The sequence below is a fragment of the Felis catus genome, chromosome E2, assembly GCF_018350175.1.
Source record: "Felis catus isolate Fca126 chromosome E2, F.catus_Fca126_mat1.0, whole genome shotgun sequence".
In the NCBI taxonomy this organism is placed as follows: Eukaryota; Metazoa; Chordata; class Mammalia; order Carnivora; family Felidae; genus Felis; species Felis catus.
The window spans coordinates 34,735,255-34,755,283 of record NC_058382.1 but is presented as its reverse complement, the minus strand read 5'-3'; the positions used below and the strand labels follow the sequence as shown (position 1 = coordinate 34,755,283).

At 43.8% G+C, this 20,029-nt stretch overlaps 2 long non-coding RNA genes across 2 annotated transcripts; both read left to right on the top strand.

The window, feature by feature from the left end:
- The first annotated feature begins 2,509 nt into the window (after positions 1 to 2,509).
- Positions 2,510 to 13,328, top strand: LOC109494890. Its single transcript, XR_002150016.3, has 3 exons — positions 2,510 to 4,951; positions 11,327 to 11,432; positions 11,928 to 13,328. It is a non-coding gene; the product is annotated as an uncharacterized LOC109494890 (long non-coding RNA).
- Positions 13,329 to 17,735: 4,407 nt separating this feature from the next.
- On the top strand, positions 17,736 to 19,781 carry LOC111558091. Its single transcript, XR_002738659.2, has 2 exons — positions 17,736 to 18,418; positions 19,663 to 19,781. It is a non-coding gene; the product is annotated as an uncharacterized LOC111558091 (long non-coding RNA).
- Positions 19,782 to 20,029: the final 248 nt, after the last annotated feature.

Sequence of the window (20,029 nt, the reverse complement as noted above, 5' to 3'; positions counted from 1 at the left end):
TGGCCCCGTTGGGTGGGGCTTGGTGTAATGGCTCTATTCTCCACTAGATGGCGCTGCTTTAGCTTACTGGGGTGGATTGTGGTGGTGCTTGTCCGTGTGTATGCGCATGCGCGGATTGGTGACAATGGCGGCACCCAGGTACCCATTCTCTAAGATTGGAACTCTGTTCTACCCGATAAGCAATCCCGCACCCATCCTTTGTCTCTGGTTTCCATCCACTCCCCACTTTTACACTGTCCATGACCAAGCTGTCAGGTTCCCAGGTGGTACCTCCCTCCTGAGTTTTATCTCAGATGCGACTGTGTTTCCTGACCCCTTGTTTCTGAGGGACTGTGGTTTGACTTGCTCCGCCCCTCTGCGGGAGGGTCTCACCGAGAGATGGCCGGGTGCGGGTCTGGAACTTTTGTGGGTCTGTGCTGCCACTGATGCCCAGACTGCAGCCGGGTGCCAGCCCGCCCCAGAAAAAGTTCACGCGATCGCGTAGCAGCAGCGTTTCAGGGGTTGTGGCAAATCACAACATGCATCTGGCACCAGGCTTCACCCCTGACGACCTTGTTCCAGCACCAGCGAATGTGGTTGTTTGTTCTCCGGGGTCCGCTGACACCTTTGCCTGTGGGGGCAGGGGCCACACAGCCTCTACCCGATGTCCTGCCAGCAGGGGAACCACCACTCCCCATGTGGCCCGAGGACCGCCCAGACTTCACTCTGCTCCTGGGGACTCGCCCTTCCCACCAGAGCACCGCCAGGTATCAGCTGCGGAGTTTCCGACTCTGCGCTCCCCCTGTTACAGAGTCTTAGTGGAATTGAAACCCTCTCCTTTCTCCCTTCTCTCTTTTTAGTTCAGTCCCTGCAGCTGTTTCCACTTTTCCACTTTCTCTCCAGCTGCTTTTGGGGGGGGTGCTTTTCCCATATTCCACCCTCCCCCGCCCCCCCACCGCCATCTCCTACCTCTCTCTGCAAGCAAAAACAACTCCCTACCCTCCATGGCTTCTCTCTCCCCCAGTTCACCTCTCCGCGCCGTGTACCTGCTGAGTTCTGTGGTTCAGGTTGTGCAGATTGTTGTGTTAATCCTCAAATCAGCTTTCTAGGTGTGCAGGATGGGTGTTGATCTGGCTGTACTTCATGGACGCAAAAAAAAAAAAAAAAATTGATTTTGAAATGAGATTAGCAGTGTCTTAATTTAACTGTGATATTTCATTAAACTTGACGCTTTCACAAAAGTTGGATATTAAATAAATTGAATTTGAGGCTAGCATTATTCTCCAAGCAGAATTAGACTGGGTGATTGCCAAGGTGTGGATGGCATAGCTCAGAATATTGTAATTCTGCAGCTGAAACAGAATCTTTATTTATGTGTGTTGAATCTCTACTAATTTAAAATGTCTCAGCGTTCCCTGTACTGTGGTAGAAAATGAATAGCAAGCTATTTTTTTAACTATATAAATATTTTAAATAAAATTAAAACCAAGAGGCTGTTTAAAATTCCATTATCAAAATATATTTGGCTACCTGGAGTATTTTCATCTGTTTTCTTAGCAAACATGAACACTGCCTTTAAACTCCAGCTTTTATCCTATTACAGTGCATTTTAATTAAAGTATTTAGGCAAATGTTCCGGGCTCGTGGGTTCCTTTCAGAAACTGTGTGACAGACCCTTTTGTGAGGAAAACTAAGTTTATTTCCTGGCTCAGACTCCCTAGCTTATTTGTGATTGACATCCTTGGAGCTATCATCCACCCTGCATTCCTGTTTGTGGAGGGATATCCTTGGACACACCTGTCCATGGACCCTAGGACTCTAAGACCTTGAAAAACAGTCTGGTCAAACCTACTGCTTACAATGACCCCAACTCCATTAGACTTGTCCAGTCCCATGGAGTGCTGATAAACGTGGACTCTGGATTCAGACTGCCCAGCTTCCAATCCTAGCTTGACCATGTACCACAGATGACCTGGAACTCTCTGAGCCCCAGCAACCTCTTCTAGAAGATGGAGATAATACATTACACTGCACGGGGTCATGCTGATGATCAAATAACACACAGCAGTGCCAGGTCTGAATGGGCACGCGGGGTGAAGCTGGCTTGCCACCCCCCCTTCCTCTGCTGCAGGTGGGGTACAGTGGAAGCTCCCTGAGAACCTGTGTTCCCTGAATTCTGCCTCTGTCCGGGGTTATACACCCAGAAGAGGTGTGATCACCTCTTCCTTTGTTCTTTAACTGAGAGTTTGTACAAATGCCTGGACATATGTTAATTATACCAATACAAATCACAGTCCTCCCCACCGTCCACGAATGTATTTAATCCAATTTCATACAAACACAGACCCTAGGGGCACCTGAGTGGCTCAGTCGTTCAGCATCTGACTTTGGCTCAGGTCAGGCTCTCATGGTTCGTGAGTTTGAGTCCCACATTTGATGAGCTCGAGCCCCGCTTTGGGTGAGCCCCACTTCTCTCTCTCCCCCTGCCCCTCCTGGGATTCTCTCTCTCTCTCTTTGTGCCCCTTGCACACTTGTACCCTCTTTCTCTCTCTCTCTCTCAAAAACAAAAACAAAAAAATAGACCCTAAAACACCACACCTCAGGCTTGCTCTCCTAGGATGATGGCCGCTTCCATTCTGGGCTAGGCCCAGGGCAGGCCTTATGGTTGTGTGACCCGCACAGTCACACACGGCCCCATGTTCAGAAGTGTCTCATGTTTGTTTAATGATCTTCTACCCACCATCTTGAAATTAATAACAGTTTTTGAATAAGGCATCCCACATTTTTATTTTTACTGGGTCCCCCAAATTATAGAGCCTGTCCTTGCTAGGCTGGAGTACCTCCTGATATCTGAAAAGGCCAATGGGAGAGAGAGGGAGAGATGTGTCCTTTTTGTACTCAGCTTTCCTCCCCCTTCTCCCAGCCATAGGGTCCTGCTCCTTTTTGAAACAGTACCTTTCACTCATGCCTTCTGACTCAAACATGGTGACCAGAGCTATGTTGGCTGCCTTTCCAGGGAAGATGAATCCTGAGAGCTACTGCCCCTTCCTTCTTGCTAACAGAACTCTGATTTAGTTTTGTGCAGCAATATGCCAAGCCGCAGGAGATGAAGCCCTGGTGTAAGCCAATCACTGCTCTTCTCGTCACTTATGCCAGCTACTCACTTTCCCAGCCTTCCTTGTGGCTAGAGGTGGCCATGTGACTCAGTTCCAACCAAAGGATTGTAAAGGGAAAGGTGATGGGAGGCTTCCTTAATAAAAAGGAGCACCCCCTATTTCTGCTATTTATCTTTCTTTCTGCTTGCAATATTGGGGAAAGAATACACTTGGAGCTGCAGCAGCCATTTTGTGATGGAATGGCCAAAGAATCAGAGATGTAGACTGTGACTTGGTCGACCAACCACAAACCACTCATCTCCAGAATACTTGTTACATGAGGCAATGAAATAGCTTCATTATTAAGCCATTCTTAGTCATGATCTCTTATCTGCAGCTGAAAACATCCAGCTAGGAGGGCAATGAGACGGTGAGGAAGAGAGAGAAAACAGAAACAGGTGCATCATGGTCCCGACACCCTGACTGCACACACCCTTTGTTCCCGTTGCCCAGATCCCTGTTACTGTCGTGTTCCTGTCCTTCCTGGCCTGGTCTTCAGCTTTTCCTTAATTACATGGACTACCTTGTGCATTTTGAATAAATTCCCCTCAGCCTTAAGTCAGCCAGAGCTAGATCCCATTGCTCACAATGAAAGAAACCTCCCCGATGCAGACAAAAATACTTTGGGGAGTTGTCTGGATGTTAAAAATTCAAGATCTAGGCCACCCACCCTGGGTGTGATTCTTTGGTCCAGTACAGGCCCTTGTGGTTTCTAAATTCAAGCACCAGGAAGAGACCTTCAGAGGAGGGAACGGAGGAGAGAGGAGACTGTTTTGACCAAGATCAAATTCAAATGCTTCTCTGTGGATGGGAGACCCACTGGGAGGCAGTGATTTACCCCACAAGGAGAACTTGGGTATTAAGATCCATTTCCCACAGGTTCCTCCCAGCTCTCCTGTCCTGCAGAAGGAAGCAGCAGCAGCGATCCTTGAGACAATCCCTCCTCGTTAACAACACTTCAGACTGGTCTGCCTCTGCCTGCTGTGTTTTGTGAGTAAGACTAAGAACACAGTTGATTGTGGTCCCCCTTGTTGGAAGAGCCTTCTCCTTCAATTAGTTTTGTCCACTGTGCTGCTGTGAGGTGATCAGGCCGGGAATTAGTAAACCCAAATTAGAGATGAGGACATCCAAACGTGCTCAGGCAAAGGGATTTATCCTCAGGGAATCCGCAGCCCTGGGCTGGAGGCAGAAACAGTGAAAAGGCCCCAGAGGCCACTATCCCGCCTCTGCGACAGACGTTCAGTGCCACCTCAGCTGGGTAACTTTCATTCATTAAATGAGTATTTCTAAAAATTCTTTCTATGTGTTGAGCACTGTCCTATCATTTTCTGAGCTTTAGGAGTTCTATCTCCAAGCTGGAAGAGAGAAAACAATCCCTCAGGGTGGCCGTGAGAGGATTCAGTGGATGTTTGCTGAGCTCACTGTACCCATATTGCCTTGGTTTGCTCGGGCCGCCATGACAAAGCACAGACTGACTGGCTTAAATGACAGAAATTTATTTTCTCATAGTTCTGGAGGCAGGAATACCCAAGATCGCAGGTTTGGTTTCTGGTGACAGCTGCCTTCCTGGCTTGCAGATGGCCGCTCTCGCACTGTCCTTGCAAAGCCTTTCTTCTGTGCGCATGGAGAGAGAGCTTGAGTCCTCTGCTATCTCTACTTATAAGGGCACCACCCCTATTGGCTCAAGGCCCCACCCTTATGACCTCATTAGCCTTAATTATTTCCTCAGAGGTCTCATCTCCAAACACAGCCACACTGGGGGGGTTAGGCCTTTACATGGATTGGTGGGGGGACACCTTCGGTCCATAACACAAAAGGTATGAGGGTCAACATTTCCCGGATTCAGTATCTGAGCACAGTCTCCAACATCCCTTCAGAAATGAAAAGAAAGGTCTATGTGGCCTTTTAAATTTATTCATTCAGGGGCGCCTAGGTGGCTCAGTCTGTTAAGCGTCTGATTCTTGGTTTTGGCTCAAATCATGATCTCACACTTGGTGAGATCGAACCTGGCGTTGGGCTCTGTGCTGACAGTGTGGAGCCTGCTTGGGATTCTCTGTCTCTCTCTTCTCTCTGCCCCTCCCCTGCTTGCTCACACACACCCTCTCAAAAATAAACTTTAACAAATAAATAAATTTATTCCTTCAATGGACATGAGTTGCTGGTATCTCCCAAGAGGTCACTGTTGTCATGGTAGAGTGTCAAATTTAGCAAATGAAAACACAGGATGCCCAGTTGAATTTCAGTTTCAGATGAAGAATGAATGGAGGTTGGTTTGTTTGTTTGTTTTTAAAGCATACGTATGGCCCATGCAATGTTTGAGATATGCTTATGCTATTAATTATTTGTTATTTATCCCAAATTCACATTTGATTGGGTGTCCTGTATCTCACCTAGCACCTCCACTCAGCGCAGACCAATTGCACCACAAAGGGCTGCAGCCTCTATTGTTGACCTTGGCCCTGAGGCATTCTGGGCACCTCCCAGCCTAGAAAGGCAGGACTAGGCTTGTGATTGGACATATTACTCCCTCCCTTCTCCTGAGCTAGTTGTAATTGGTGGATGAGGAGGGAAAAGATCCACCGCAGTCTAATAACCCAGTCTGTCAGTGTTTGGTTTTTAATGTTATTAATTTTATCCTGAATGCACACATACAAGGTGTTCTGGATCTGAGACAGATTTCTTATTAACCATTTTAAAGTAAGAAATAAGTATATCACCACCACCCCCAGTTCCTCCAGAACTTACCTCTCACCAGGGGTCAAATGTCCTGTGCCAGGAAAAGTAATGGTTCTCGCTCATAAAGAGGAAGGAGATAGCTCTCACCTCCCTTCTTGAAAGACTCTCCTTGGATACTTAATGGGTCTGAAACCTAAATCCAACCCTTTGGTGTGTAAATAATCTCTCCAGGAGCTAGACCACCTCCAATGTCTCTGCTTTTCCCACCTCGTAGATTCTCCAAGTTCTCAGACCTCATTCCTTTTGATGTAAATACCTACCTATAGATGTAGCACTGCAGTCTTCCTGTGCCTTGGGGCTTAACCTAGGGCCCTAGGTCCAGCTGGAGCCATTTGGCCCTCTCCCTGAGATAAGAGGGACTTTCCCATCCTCTTAGAAGAGCAATCAACCAGATTAATGACTACAGATCTAATTATCAAGGCATGTGAAGGGCCCCAGGAGGCGAGGGCTTTTACCAGAGCATTAGCACCGGGAAATCCAGGAAAGTTGTATTTCCCCATATACAGTGTATACAGAAACGTGCATATAGACTGCTGTGGTCAACCCCCCTTTCACATTCCCAAGTTTCTGAAACCAAAGTGTTTTTGCTCCTTAAAGAAAGGGACAAAAGAATTCAATGTGTTTCCAGATGAGTCCAAAAGAATAATTCAGATAAGACTGAAAACTTCCATAGATAAGCTGAAGGTTTTTAAAAGCAAGAGGCTTTAAAATCAGTTTTGCCTCATTTCTACAGAGGAAAATATATTGATGACTCTGGGCAAATTTCTAATGAACAGCACTTAGCAGGAAAGAAAGCTGCTGGGAAGGAGTATGAGCCACAAAAGTTTGTACCAAAAAATAATATTCTGCATTTTATCGGAAACCACGTTTATCTGAAAGGGTAGAACTGAAGACACAGATAGATCCCCTTTTAAATTACCCCTTTGGAACATTGCATGACAACAATGGAGAAGAGATTTTGGAAGACAAGGAGATCAGACAACTTTGTATGATCCAGATTTGAATTAACCTGGGGTAATCCTTCCAGCTATGAGTAATGCCCCTGGAGACAGTAAACCGAAACAAGGAATAATGCTTGCTGAATCACAGAATTTCACAGACTTGCTTACAAGGAAATCAAAGGGCACCCACCTGCCGGAAACAGCAGGAGCCTAACCATACATGCCCAAGGTTGCTAACATGAGAGAAATACGAATATTTCTCTTAAATTGTCAGCAAATGCTGGGACAGTGAATAGCACAACCAGAAACAGCACTCAGTGCTTGGGTGCTTGGGGATTGGGAGTGGTTCTCCTTGGCATTTCTTTTTGGTGTTTGTAGACTATCTAGTAGAACGGTCTGTTGCTCTCTTAGAGCAGCAAAATGAAACAATGAAGTGGTCAGCTCTAGAGACGACGTGGGTTTCTCTAATGTTTTATTTCATCATGAGCTTCAGTTTCTGCTGAATGCGTGTTTAAATCTCTTCATCCTCCCTGCGTTTGTAAGCTGGATATTTGCGGTATCTTCGATGAGCTTTCTTCTTTTCTTCAAAAATATTTTTTTCTTTTTTTAAATGTTTATTTATTTTGAGAGAGAGAGCATGTGCTTATGAGCTGAGGAGGGAGAGAGAGAGAATCCCAAACAGGCTCCGCACTGTCAGCGCAGAGCCCAACACAGGGCTCGAGCTCACAAACTGAACCATGAGATTATGACCTGAGCCGAAATCAAGAGTCTTAACCAATGGAGCCACCCAGGCGCCCCCACAGTTTGCTTTCCTCCTCGTATTCGGTCAAGGATTTTATTACTGAGCCTAGACTCACTCTCTTCAAGGCCATTAGAATGTGAATGCCTTCCACAACGTTCCTATGTTGCAATTGGTTCTTTATTGGGTTTTTGACCTTTAGTCTTGATGTTGCTCAAATTTGGTATTTATAGGACCTCGATGTCCCTGCTTCATCCTAGTCCTCAAGTCCTGGCTGGTCCAGCCTCCACCAGCCCTGGAAACGCCATCCTGCGTTTATTTTCCATGAGATGCTGTGTCTAGCTATTTTGGCTTTAGGCGTCTATTCCCTTTCTTATTATTTAAGAACATTTTAGATTTTTATAGTTAGGGAAATTATATGCGATACTCTAGTCCTTGTTTCTTTTGAGGTCTACAGTATATACATATATATCCCCAGACATTGAGACAATGTGTTTTTTGCTTTCCTTCTTTTATTGGGGTCCCAGCACGGCATTTGGTGATTTCCTTTATTTACATTGTGGAACACGCTGAGGTAGTCCACTGTTTTATAACTTTGGGAACATTGGTCTTCATAATACCCTTGAAATTTATTCTATCCAGACAGTTATGTAATTTTTCAAGAATATTGTCTATCTAGGAGAGCCTGGCTGACTCGGTCGGTAGAGCAGGTGACTCTTGATCTTGGGGTTGTAAGTTTGAGCCCCATGTTGGGTACAGAGATCACTTAAAAATAAAATCTTTTAGGGGCACCTGGGTGGCGCAGTCGGTTAAGCGTTCGACTTCAGCCAGGTCACGATCTCGCAGTCCGTGAGTTCGAGCCCCACGTCGGGCTCTGGGCTGATGGCTCAGAGCCTGGAGCCTGTTTCCGATTCTGTGTCTCCCTCTCTCTCTGCCCCTCCGCCGTTCATGCTCTGTCTCTCTCTGTCCCAAAAATAAATAAACGTTGAAAAAAAATTAAAAAAATAAAAAAATAAAATCTTTTAGGGAAAAAAAAAAGAATATTGTCCATCCAGAGGCTCAGAGTTGCCCATAATTCTGCTCATTTATAATCTCAGGGCTCCGATTCCTCCATTGAATGGATCCCAACCACATAAAAGCACATGCAAAATTGACTTTCAAAGCATACAGCCTTAATTTTAACGGATACTCTGTCTTTGACTTACTAAAGCAGAATAATTTCATTTAAGGACTTGATTTTTTTTTTTTCCTCCCAAGCAACTCTATTCTTGCCAGGCTTTAACTCCAGGCAGAATGGAGACAAAAATGAATGTTGTTTATATTGATCTATACATTGATGTAAATGGTTAGGTAGCAGTTCAGCCGACAGAAGTGAAAAAAATAGGAAGACAAAAACCACACTCCATCGTATGACGCACATTGTTTGAACAAAAGAAATTATTTCTATTGGATTAGGTAGTTCAATTATCTTTCATGTAACTTTCTTTATTATTAACCAAACCCAAAACGAAACACTAGGTACGTCTGGTAGGTGCACAAAGCTTGTAAACCAGAAGTGCTTGGGCAGCCAGGATAAGAAGTGACATTTTTCAGGCTGAGCCTTTGTCATATGATAACCGCTGATCGAGTTGACAGGTCCATTAATCAAGGGACACTTACATCCAGCAAGCTGAAAAGACTGGCCTGAATTGTTGAGTATTCATTACAGGAAAGATAACTCTTATAAAAACCTCTAAGCAGAGCACACTTATCAACAAAAAAGAGGTAATGACTGTGACATCGATAGATACACAGTTTCCAAATGGAATTTCGGGAGGAAAAAAATGGGGGAGTTTGGAGACTAAAGAAAGAACACATTTACATTTCAATGGGTGCCAGTCCAGAAGGTAATTTTTCACAAGAACCTAATATATTTTAAGTCCCCATGAAATTAATTGCAGGGGTTTCCCTTAGTTGGATTTTATTATGAAGCTGATGACTTTGCATTGAGCTCATGGACCTTCTCCCCAAGTGCTTTGGTGACCTATTTGAGCATTGTTAGAATTTAAATTTTTTGTTTGTTTTGAGTTTGTTTTTCAAGGCTGTACCTGTGAAACTCTTTTTGAATTTGTCAGGTAAAACTGAGCTGATCCAAATAGAACATATGGTCTTTTATGTAACTGTATTAGATATAAAAGAGATACCTCTAATAAGCTTACAGGTTGAGGCATATATTCAGTGGCAGGTAAAATGTAAAAATCAGGCACAGACCTGCCTCCTGAGTCCATCATTCATAACTGCTACATTCTTTTATGTTGTTAATGCCTGAACCAACTGCACCCGGCCAGTCATTCTCTTTCTTCAAAGCTGCCTCCGAATCCGGCCCATTTCATTCTGATTCCAGTCAGAAAAGGGCCAAGTCGTTTTCTGGTTGCATTTTTTGCCTTTTCCAGACACTTCTAGATTACACATTTCTCAAGACAGAAAGCAGAGGTGATATGCCCTAGCAGGGCCCACTTCCCCCTTTGCGCCGGTGTGCACGTACGTTCTTGTCAATGCAAGTGGCCTTGGTTTTGGTTTGGAAGATACGGTCCCTACAGTGGAATGGTCTGGTTTCAGTGTTATACTACATGTGTTTCTGGGGTCGTGCAATAATAATTACTGCATATCAGTGATGTAAGTAGGTGTCAGCCAGTAAGCAGCTAGTGGGAACAGGTTTATAGAGTCATGCACGCTGCAGATGTAGATTACTTTTTTTCGAATGTGATTATGCTCTACAATGGGATCTGCCTTCAGAGACAGTTTATACATAGGACCAGTCAGTCTTGCTCCCCACTCAAAGGCCCTTCTTCCCTCAAGTGTCTGTAAAGCAGCTACCCTTTTAAATGTTTGCTTTGCCCAGAAGGTGGTCTCAGGAGCACGGCTCCAGGGGACAGATCATACAGCAAAGACACCACATCATTCTCCTTCAGTTTTCGATTAAAAAAACCAAAAAACAAAAACCTGTGTTTATTTGTTCCGTTGGTTGGTTGAGTCTTGCTTTTGGCAACCAGAAAGTAACTTAGAAAGCAAAGATCAGGTTGATAAAATGTTTTGGTGAGTTTTAAGGGGATGTGCCCACGAGCATTCCATAAGCACTAAAGTTTTTGATATTGTTTTCCTTCTCCCAGAATTGTCTTTAATATTTTCTATATTGCTAGTCAACCATATTTGGATTTTTTTTAACTTTTATTTATTTTTGAGAGACAGAGAGATAGAGTATGAACAGGGGAGGGGCAGAAGAAGAGGGAGACACAGAATCTGAAGCAGGCTCCAGGCTGTAAGCTATCAGCACAGAGCCTGACATGGGGCTCGAACTTGTGAACAGCAGGAACATGAACTGAGCTGTGGTCAGACACTTAACCGACTGAGCCACCCAGGTGCCCTGGCATGTTTGGGTTTTTAACATTTCTTTCTTCTTCTTTTTTTAAAAGACTTTCTTTTAAAGTTTATTTATTTTTGAGAGAGAGAGAGAGAACTCAAATGGGAAGGGGTAGAGAGAGAGAGAGAGAGGAAGAGAGAGAATTGAAAGCAGGCTCCACACCACCAGTGCAGAGCCTGATGCAGGGCTTGAACTCATGAACCGTGAGATCATGACCTGAGCCAAAGTCTGAGGCTTAACCAACTGAGCCACCCAGGCACCCGGGATTTTTAACATTTCTTTCATCCCACTCTGGTGAAGGTTAAAAAAAAAAAAGACATTTGAAAAGACATATATACTCTTAATGAAATAATTTGTGCTTTTATTGGGTTTTCAGAGTTCTACACCATTGGTTCCTCAAAAGTACATTTCCTCCCAAGGAAAAGAGTTAATCGGGACAAGCGGTAACTTAAAAAAGGAACAAGTGGACCCATGGCACACAGGTGTTGTTTTCTTGACTTTTTCATGTTTTAAGGATCCTAGTTGGCTGTTTCTTACATGTTCTGAGATTTACTCCTTAAGCCATCACCAACAGAAAGGACTCTGAATCACCCAAGTTGGGCCTCTCGGCTAACTTCACATTTGACCTAATTTCTTGCTGCTTTATAAAATAATTAAGCTCAGGGTTTCCTTCTTGAGCCTACAGTCGGTCCCCATTCCCCAGCCTTTCTCCCCATTGCTACTGGAGCTCTTTATCACTAGATGGTGCTAAGACTCGGGTTATAGCTGCCAGGACTCAGGGGAACAGTTGTTCTGGAGCCCGGCCAGCTGTAATTGGAGAACTGGAAGATTCCTTTAAAGCTCCTTCTGGCAGCACTTTTGTTTCACGAGTGAGGAAATAGAAACTCCGTGAAAATAAGTAATTTGCCAGAGTCCCCTCCACTTCTCCCCTTCTGTTGCTACTTCATTTTGTTTGTTTGTTTCTTGTTTGTTAACAGCTCCCATGTAAACTCATTGCCAGAGAAGGAGCCCGGGAACGAATGTAATTCAGAGAGAGACATGGTCAGATTCAATTCGCAAAAGGAGCATTCTGGCATCTGCAGGGTACCGTTCATTCATTCATTCATTCACTCATTCATACATCTACAAAGCAGCTATTGAATACTTGCCTTTTGGTTTTTGTTTTTTTAATTTTATTTTGAGAGAGAGTTGGTGGTGGGTGGTGGAGAATTCTAAGCAGGTTCCACGCCAAGCGTGCAGCCTGACTTGGGGCATGATCCCATGACCCTGGGATCGTGACCTGAGCTGAAATCAAGAGCTGGATGCTTAATTAAGCCAACCAGGCACCCCTGGATACTTACCTTTTGTTTTGCACAATGCTAGGCACTGGGAATTTAAAAAAAATTAGACAAGGGTTCTATGAATTCATATTCTCTTAAGAAATACAGAAATGGAAAAAAAATCACACCCTAAATCAAAGATGCTATAAAAGAGGTGATTATAGTATGCTTTGGTCACTTGGAGGAATGTGCAAGCAGCTGCTTGAGGAGCTGAAAGGGAAGATTTGGGGGAGATAATGTTAGAGGCTGAAGGACACAAGGGCTTGTAGGCTGAGAAATGGGAGGCAGGGAAGAGAGCATGGGGGAAGGTGGCTTGCTGGGGAACTGCAGGCTGTGTCTGAGCCCAAAGGGCGGGGGCAAAGCTGTGGCTGGCAATCCTGGAAGCAGGGAACAGACTCTGAAGCCCTCATCCAAGGTGATTCGGGTTGCAACCAATATCTTTAGAGGCTTGTTACAGGTCTCGTGCTTGATTTACTTACGAAGCATTGATGAAATTAATTTTTAATTAAATGCACATATTACTTGGATGACACCTTTGAAATATTTTTAAAATGCAATTTAATGGCATTCCAAATTAAAGAACAGAAAATCCTCCCATAGAGCGCTTCCCCCATAAAAGGATAAAAGGATGGAGAACCCCTGTTCCCCACCTCCCCCAGCACTGCCTGATAAGAATTAGGGAGAAACAGACCTCCCCTGGCCCCCTTTGTCATCTCCTTCCTCTTCTGGAACATGCTACTGATGTTTTCCTCTTAGCTGTCCAAATCTGCTTCCACCAGAACTTTTCTCTTCTGGCTACCACCACTGATGACTGAAGACATTATTTCTCTCTCCTGGACCCACCACGACCAAGACCAGCCGGAAGTGGCCCACCTTGTGGGTTGCAGGACCTTTTCTTGTAGCTGGAGGGGCAGGACTTTTGGGGCCACTGACGGGGGCTGCTCTGGGTAGGCTCTGAGCTGCCACTTTCCCCTGGAGGGGCTTGTCTTTTTAAGAATCTCCAAGTCCAGAGCCATCCTGTGTTCCCTTGGTCCTACTCAAGCACTAATTATATTTGTTACTACTGTGAACATCACTCAAATTAAACGTCCTGTGAATGGAATTACATTTCAAATGTGTCCTGGGGGTGAGGATGGGGGTGGGAGGGGCTGTGGGTGGAAAGAGGAGAAGCAGAGGCCTGGATAAAATGAAGACCCTTGAGGGGCGCCTGGGTGGCTGTTGGTTAAGTTTCTGACTTCGGCTCAGGTCATGATCTCATGGTTTGTGAGTTCAAGCCCCGTGACGGCTCTGTGCTGACGGCTGGCAGCCTGGAGCCTGCTTCAGATTGTGTCTTCCTCTCTCTCTTCCCCTCCCCCACTCATACCCTGTCTCTCTCTCTCTCTCTCTCTCAAAAATAAACATTTAAAAATTTTTTTAAAAATGAGGACCCTTAAAATGTTCTAAGCACACGATAATTTCTTTGTTTCATTTGCATAGATTTCCAAGTTCGGTGTTTCCTTTAAGAGGTAATAAAAGTTCCTATTTATCGAGGGCTTACTCCCTTACCAGTGTCAGGCATTTTTAGCATTTTGTCTCTAATCCTCGGGGATCCTTCCCTGCCAAGAAAGTTCACCTCAGCTCCTCTCTTTGGCTCCCCACCATACCCTCAGAGCCTCACTCTGAGCCAGCACATTATGGGGGCTCAGTGAAGGTCTGCCCCCATTGACTGTCCTCATTACAAAGGAAGAAATTCAACTCACTTGTAGGCCCCATTTCTTCATTCACACGTGCATTAACTAAGCACAGTAAAACCCTGGACTGCAAGTAACTTGTTCTGCGACTGTTCCGCAAGATGGGCAAACATTTCTAATGCATTTTAACTTGATAAACGAGCGAAATCTTGCAATACGAGTGACACCGAACATCACATCCTCACAACTGAGCCAATGGTTCTCTCTCTCACTGCGGGATTGTGGGTGATTGTCACTGCAATGTCACATTTCTGCAAAATCCTCAAAAGGAGGCAAAAGCAAGTGTCATTGCATAGGTTCCCTGTTAAAGTTGCACGAAAAGAAAAAGATTCCATTGAGCCAATAGATAGCAGCGATTGCGTTAATGATGGTGAAAGTTGTCCTACACAATAACCCTCCTCTCTCTTGTCTCCCTCACACCAGCCACGAACATTTTCCAAGGTAAGTGCAGGCTAATTTGTTTATTTTTCTTTAGATTTTGTATTTTCTTTATTATTTTGTATTATATGACAGTATTGTAATCATTTTTATATGGATATTTTTGTGTTGCAGGATGAATTGTCTGAGTTTCCATGATTTCTTATGGGGAAATCTGCTTTGACATACAAGCACTTTGGATTACAAGCATGTTTCCGGAACAAATTACGCTTGCAAACCAAGGTTTTACTGTACTTAGTTTAGAAAGAGGTTAAGGGAAACGTCTCTGAGGTGACCCGTGAGGAACAACAGAAGAGATCCCGGACACAGGCAGCCCGAGACAGCCCAGCCCACCAGGATTTGCACCCCGAAGCTCATCCTCACTCTTTGATGGTCCTTACACACTACCGTACTGCCATTCCCTGAGCTGGAGACGACTTTGCCTGTAGGAAAAGGTTATGTTGCTCACATTGTACCCTTGTGCCTGCCCTGCCCCCTTTGTACCATGGTGAACGTGCCACATCACCAGCGACTGCCAGGGAAGTGCCAGCTCCCTGGACCATGGTTCTTCCTGCCACTGGTGATGTCTCCTTGAGAGCTTCCAGGGATGCTCTTCGCCCCAGTCGACCCTGTGGGATCTAGGAGACCGACAAGTTAGTCATCGGAGGAATCAGAGGGAAGGACTTGAGATGAATTGATCATGGTGATGAGTGCAAACACATAAGTTAATTTCATTCGTATGCCCAGTTTGATTTTCTACCCTTCACTCTGCCCTTATGTGATTTCCTTGGTAGGCATGAGGAGCCCTTCATCTGCCGCACTCGTGGTTTACTTGTTTGCGTGTTTGTTGTTTTGTAGGTCATGTATTTTGAAATGAAACCAGTAGTTCAGGGTATTTAGTTACCTACACATTCCCCGCCCCCCGCCCCCATTCTCACTGTCTATCACTCAGGGTGTGGAAGGGGAACGGTGTGGGGGAATTTCTAAGGCCAGTGTAGACAACATAATCTTGGGGTCTGTAGCAGCTCAGTAGGGATGAATGAGCCCCCTGGGAGAGCTTCTGAAAGCTTGGGGTGAGAACAGTTATAATTAGTGTATCTCTTTCACTGCTGCCCTTTTTATTCCTAACTAAAGTCAGCATGCCATTTTAACTGCTCTGCCGAACTTTTCTCAAATTTGGAAGTGGAAGCAGGGAAAATAAGCAGAGAGCACACATTAGTGAACTATTTTTGGCGTGTGGAAAATAAGTGTCTTTAGTGAAGACATTTCTGGAAAGGCTTGGTCTCTCCTCTCTGAATCTTTTTGCCCACCCCAGTAAAAGTGGTAGGGAGGGCAGACATGGCTTTGAGAAAATCTAACTCTGAGGTGGCCATGGTCCTATATATTACTTTAAGACATACAAGAACGTGGGGCGCCTGGGTGGCGCAGTCGGTTAAGCATCCGACTTCAGCCAGGTCACGATCTCGCGGTCGTGAGTTCGAGCCCCGTGTCGGGCTCTGGGCTCATGGCTGGGAGCCTGGAGCCTGTTTCCGATTCTGTGTCTCCCTCTCTCTCTGCCCCTCCCCCGTTCATGCTCTGTCTCTCTCTGTCCCAAAAATAAATAAAAAACGTTGAAAAAAAAAATTAAAAAAAAAAAAGACTACAAGAATGTAAAGCAAAAGTGTCTGTTTGTTTACCTTCTTTTCCATAAACCCAGAGAATATTTGGTAAAATTTGTTTATGCATTTGTCTGTCTTGATACAAATGGACACTAAGTTTGTCTTGAGAATTCAATTATATATTTTTTTTTCTTAAAATTTTCAAGGGAGCGAGGGATAAAAAAAAGGTGTGCTTGTGAATTCGTGAGCAGTAGAAAGTAAGCGGCGTTTAACGACCCACCAGGAGCAGAATAACAGAGAAAGACAATGCCGGCTGCCACGTTGTGCACTCCATTTCTCTACGAGTGGTGCACAAAACTCAACATCGCATGTCCGTCTACTATAGGACAGGAAGAAAAAAATAAAAACAAATGAGACAAAAACAATGACAAAACACAAACCTAAAAGCTGTTCAGCTGCTTTTGAACTCTGGGGAAAGAAAGTTTCATCAAGCGGAAGCGTGCTCTTCATCCTGGGGACATTTTATCGATGGACCTTCGGGTTGCGCAGCGAGGCTCTGAGACCAAACTAAACTACAGTTCTCTGCTTGCTAAGTGTTAAGTTAATTTGAAAAGGCAGAGAAAGGGAATTTTTGTTGGGGTTGGGGGAGGCAGGGGAGGTGGGGTCCGAGGAGACTCTGGGAAGTGAAAAATGAGAGAAGAATCTCAGGAGGCCCAGGCTGAAGTCAGGGGACTGAGAGCAAGGTTCAGAAATACGCTTTCCCAAGGAGGGAGGGCTGGCGTCTCAGGGATGCTGATGCCTGGCCTTCAGGTTCACTCTGTTTCCTGGGGAGGCTGGCAACAACCAGGATAATACGCACTTGCCTCTGGAGTTCCTTGGAAAGACACACGGCACCAGGGAGGGTGGGCCTGCGCCACCCTCCCTGGAAAGTAAAGCCTTGACCTATCTTTAGAAAATGGATTTTATGACATATGAAATGTTACTGATATTACTAATACCAAATTCTGGGCTCATTGGTTTCCATGATGCTGGCCTCATAAAGGTACTTGGGAGGTGTCTCGTGCCTATTTTCTGGAAGAGATTGTGCAGAGGTGGTCTGACATCTTCTCCAAATATTTGGTAGAATTCCCCAGTGAACATCTGGTCCTGAATTTTTGTTTTGTTTGGTTTTGTTTTTCCAGAAGGATTTGACTGTAAATTTAATTTCTTATAGCAGATATATAACTGTTTAGTGTGTCCATTTCTTCTTGGGTGAGTGTTGGTAATTTGTGGTTTTAAGGAATTGGTCCATTTCATCTAAGTTGTCAAACTTATGTGGGTAGAGTTGTTTGTAATATTTCCTTAGTATTATCCCTGAAATGTCGGCAGGGGGTCTCATTTCTGATATTGGTGATTTCTGGCTACTCTCTCTTTTCCTTTGTCCATCTGCGTAGAAGTGGATCAGTTTTATTGATCTTTTCAAAAAACTAGCTTTTGGTTTGATTGGCTTTTCTCTATCATTTTTCCAGTTTAAATTTTATTGATTTCTGCTCTTAACTTTATTATTTTCTTGCTTTTGCTTGCTTCAGATTTATTTTATTCTTATCCTTGTTTTCTTTTAACATTGTTTTTGTTTTTGAGAGAGGGAGAGACGGAGTCAAGAGCAGGCTCCAGGCTCTGAGCTGTCAGCACAGAGCCTGATGCGGGGCTCAAACCCACAAACTGTGAGATTATGACCTGAGCTGAAGTTGGACACTTAACCGACTGAACCACCCAGGTGCCCCTATTCTTATCCTTGTTTCTTAAGGTGGAAGCTTTGCTTTCGGGACTGAGACCTTTTCTAATGTAAACATCTATACATTTGCCTTGAAGCACCTCTTATTTTCATCCCACAAACTTCGTATGTTGCGTTTCCATTTTCATTCCATTTCAAGTATTTTCTAATTTCTATTGAGACTTCGGTTTTGATTCATGTATTATTTAGAAATGTGTTTAATTTCCAAATACTTAGCGATCTTCCAGATATTTTCTATTGATTTCTAGTTTAATTCCTATATGGTCAGAGAACAAACTTTATGGGATTTAAATTCTTTAACAATTATTAAAGTTTGTTTTATGACCCAGAACACAGTCAATCATGGAGAACCCTCTATGGGCACTTCAAACGAATGCGTGTTCTACTCTTACTGGGTGGAATATTCCATAAATGTTAATAAGAGTCAGTTGGCTGATGATGATACTCACTTCTATATCCTTGATGATCTTCTGCCAATTGTTCTATTAATTACTGAGAGATTAGTTGAAGTTTCTAACTATAATTTGGGATTTGTCCATTTTTTTCTTTTAGTTCTGTCAGTTTTTGCTGCCTGCATTTTGAAGCTCTGATCCCAGGTGCATATGCAGTGAAGATTGTTACATTTTCTCGGTAAGTTGACCCTCTTATCATTATCTAACGTCTGTCTTTTTCCCCGGAAATTTCCTTGCTCTAAATTTGCTTTGTCTGAGATTGCTGTAGCCACTCCAGCTTTCTGTCAGCATGGTATATATTTTTGCATCTTTACGCTTTTAATATACCTACATCACTATACGTAAAGTAGGTTTCTTACAGGCTGCATAGTTAGATCTTTTTAAAATTCCAATTTAACAGTTTCTGTCTTTTAATCCATATGTTTAGACTATCTACGTTTAATGTAATTATTGTTATATTTGAATTTAGGTCTACCGTTTTATTAGTTGCTTTCTATTGTCCTCTCCAGTTTTTGTTTTTCTATTTACCTTTCCTTTTAGGTTATTTGGACATTTTTTTTTGTATACCATTTAAATTTATCTATTGGATGTTTCATTATATTTCTTTGTACAGTTCTCCTATACAAAAAATTTCTTTATTTATATATTAGGGCATGCTAGTTTCAGTTCTATACAAAAAAGTTCTAGATTTTCTATTCAAAGAAATATTCTACAAAAAAAATTTTTTTTTTTTAGATTTTTTTTTTCAACGTTTATTTATTTTTGGGACAGAGAGAGACAGAGCATGAACGGGGGAGGGTCAGAGATAGAGGGAGACACAGAATCGGAAACAGGCTCCAGGCTCTGAGCCATCAGCCCAGAGCCCGACGCGGGGCTCGAACTCATGGACCGCAAGATCGTGACCTGGCTGAAGTCGGACGCTTAACCGACTGCGCCACCCAGGTGCCCCATTCTACAAAAAAATTTTAAACTTTGCAAAGTCCACTTAGAATAGATATTCCACCACTTGAAGTGGAATGCAAAAATTCTTTTGGCACGTGTGTTTTCTTTACTCCTTCCCACTTGGGCCCATTGGAACTTACGGAAAATTATTGTTCCTAACATGAATGCGCATTGCACCAACCCCCTTGAAGTAAAAATGAACGTGTAAGACTTCTAGTTAAGCATAAGGGCTTGAGCATACGCATCTATTTCCATCCCTTCCTGAACCTGAATGAAATGACTGTAAAAGGTGTAAAATGTAAAAACCTATAAGGATGGAGATCATAGAAGAGGGCAAACATTGGACAAAAGGTGTCAAGAAATCTGGACTTAGAAAGACCTGGCATGGAGGAGTGGGCTGATGAGGCATCGAACACCAAACAGGGATTAAGTCAAAATCTGACTCTGAACAATGAGACCTCTGGCCTCCTTCTCTCTCAGGTCTCAGAATACCGGCACCCAGGATTATATCCAACCTCTGCAGGAGATGGGACTATGTGCTTGTGGGGAAATTGACCAGCTCAAGAGAAAGGACCTAATAAAACTGACAATCGAGTCTCTCCAGTGAAATGTCCCAGCCATCACCCGTTAGGAAGTCCTCCAACCAGAAGCTCCACCCACACAAACAGCTTCCAATTGCCTTTGTAATACTCCATCTGTAAATATGAACAGAGAGTCAAGAATAATCTAATAGGAAGTCTGGCTGACAAATAGATACCAACACAAAGCAAACAGGAAAAAAGAAAGAGAAAACAGGCAATCCAGATGGCAGGAGACAGAGAAAGAGAAAACCCAAACCCTATAATTA